A 3,074-nucleotide genomic window follows, 5' to 3' on the forward strand; every position below is an offset into this window, starting at 1 on the left:
TAGTCACTAATGTGGGTAGCAGTAAACTACTACCCAAGTTCATTGGGCCTTTCCGTGTACTGCATCGCAGAGGCAATGCGTACACAATAGAATTGCCACGTAGGATGCGAACGCATCCTACGTTTTACGTTGGTCGGCTCCGCCCGTACCATCAGTACGCGGTTTCTTCCGAGGACGGATTTGACCACCCTTTTCGAAAATCCCCAAAAGATTCTTATGATCGCGAACCAGGTTCTCATGTTACACCTGAAGTTTCTCATGCCGGTTCCGAATATCCTCGAAACTGCAATGAGCTGACGACAGCTCATCGCGAACAGCATGGTACTTCCGCTCGTACTTCAACATGGAGTACGCACTCTTCGAACGGTCTTCCAACCGCTCGATATGGTGATCCTGCACCGTCTGCTCCAACAAGCGACGCCTGCCGTGCTCGTGGTCAAGTCCCTCCTTCAAATCATGGAGGAAGTGATCGATTTTGTCGATTCTCGACATTAGATCCGACTCACGGTTCGGATCTAATTTTCTTTCTCCACCACAACCATTGGTGGATTCCCACGGTGGTCAACGTTTCCTTGTAGAAACGTTTCCAGAACCACCGTGATGTGAAGGGGCAGCGAACGAATTATCTTGTTCGCTGGCGCGGTTATCCACCTTCACATGACCGCTGGGAACCAGCTGGTTGCAGACGTTAAGGGCCTCGTCCGTCATTATGACGAGACCCATCCGATGGATCAGAAGGTCCATCGAAAAACACGCGCCCCAGGCGCTTGTAGATCGATTGTAAATTGTCAATCGCATCCCGCACCTCAATAGAGATGCGAGCCCTTCTTCAGGGCGAAGAAGGGAATAGACATCCCCTTTTACCCTCTTCGAGTTGTCAAAATAACACGGACAGGAATCACCTCACGTGAGGCATGGAAGCCCAGCCTCACGTGACAACCGATGAAATTTATACCTTGCACCGGTTGGAGTTCGTTTCTCAAACTTAACGCGCATCGCGTTAAGATTTTGAAGCCAGGCTTCGCGTCCAATGTATTTGACATTGCGAATGAACGCACCCCAGGCTTGCATAAGCGAGACTTTATCTCGCTTATTGTTGCCACTAAACCATCGATGCTTAAGAAAAGCATCAAGATATAAATCTTCCGCAGCGCGAAAGTTCTTCGCGCTGGGATCAAGGCCATATAGTTTTGTCGCAATAAATAAGGGATGTTATTGTGAGGGGTAGTCTCTCCAGACAAGCTATTGATTAGCCGTTCTGGCAAAAGCCACGGCTTCTTCTCAGGGGCGAGATGAGACATTTTGTTGTCTTCACTCCCCTGAGTGGTGCCCACTGAAGCAGAAGTACCACAAGAACTTTTATTACAATGGCTTACACCGTCGTCATCACCTTGCACAGAAACAGGTGCAGGTGACCGAACGGGAGACGAAATGGGCGATGGGGGATCATCCTCATCGTCGGAACCAAATTGACTATTTACTCGTCTATCAGAATGGGCCTTATCATTCGAAGGATCATAGTCAGCGGCTTGACGTCTACTATGCGACTGTTCTATTCTCCCCGAGTCGGCCATTTCGTCCGACTCGCATTCGTAGTCGACCTCCAAAGAGGGGTCGTATTCACCTGGTGAATCACCACGTGCACCCGCAACATCTAGTGTTGCGCGAGAAGAAGATACTACGGCAGACGTTCCGTCTGCCGCAAGAGATAACAGTGCGTCACCCGCGGCTGCATGAACCGCAGCCGAAGGCGCAGCACTATCAACACCCCGCATGAATTTGTTCTTGATGCGATGGAATTTAAAAATGATGGTTCTGACTAATCAACATCATTTTTAAATTAAGTGGTCACATAGTGACCACTCCATCCAATGACAGTCAGAGTGATTGTCGTTAAGGGAGGAGTGTGCAACGGGTGTATCGTTACATGAAATTAACACGTAAAGGTTGTTGATTAATATATTATCTAAAAGGAATATAATATTTAGAGGATATTACTTTATATAGTAATGTTCGGAAATCTTATTCATAAATAGGTATAGGCCATCATATCTATTTATCCCGCAGACTAATCAACTGTAAACGTAGAAAAGAGAGAGAGACAGATAAGATTTCAATTGCATGTTTAGTATTAGATTATAATTATGTTAGCATTAACAGATAGAAAGAAGAGTTACTTAATTATATTAATACAGCTTTCATTTAACCCTCTTTAAGGTAGTAGTCTTATAGAGAAGTCTTCCTCTGCACGTACTAGCTATCGTGAAGTGACGTAAGGCACCACTCGCAAACTGAAGCAGTGCGATGTGGACTTGTACTGAAGCAGTGCGAATTGGAATTGTACTGAAGCAGTACAAGTCGCAGTGTCCCGTTGCAGCGCATGAAGTACACCATCACCAAGTAAGTTCTTGCTGCATGACAACAAGAACTGCTCAATAGGTCCTCCCATTAAACCTTTACGCCCTCTAGATCACCACCCACCCCTGACAGTGAACCGCATTGGTCTGGGACGGAGTTAATCGCAGAGCTCGATCAACAACCAGCGCTCCACCTCGAGAGGCAGGAGGACGAACATCACGGAGTCAGTCGGTTCAAAAGGGAACCGGATAATCCGATCAACAGTAGTCTTCACGCAAAACATCTTCGATCCCAATGGAATACTCGGCGAGCAGAATTAGAGAACCTAACGGAGGTGGAATTTCCAACGGTGTCTAATAAGGCATCCGAGTGGACAGAAGCAATTCTGGCTGCTCCGCAACTGTTACGTTCCCTTGCAACAATTTGAATTACCTGAATTTCTGTTGAGTAATATACTATACCTGAGCGATTGGCATGCCTGTTGTTCTGCCTGGAAAACCTGGCCAACAATTGTTAGCAGACAGACCCATCATCGGTGACTGGATTCGAGCGTGTATCAATTATTATTTGTTAAGCCCAAAATACGACAGATAAGGAATCTCTGAATTGTTCCCTTCAGAAATGTGACACTTGTGAAGAAAATGAAATTTGGACACTCGAAGCTTCTGAAGTTATGTAGGAAATTTGAAAACAAAGTTATGGCTCGGATGATCACA

This window comes from Bremia lactucae, linkage group LG6 (assembly GCF_004359215.1).
Source record: "Bremia lactucae strain SF5 linkage group LG6, whole genome shotgun sequence".
Taxonomy (NCBI): domain Eukaryota; phylum Oomycota; class Peronosporomycetes; order Peronosporales; family Peronosporaceae; genus Bremia; species Bremia lactucae.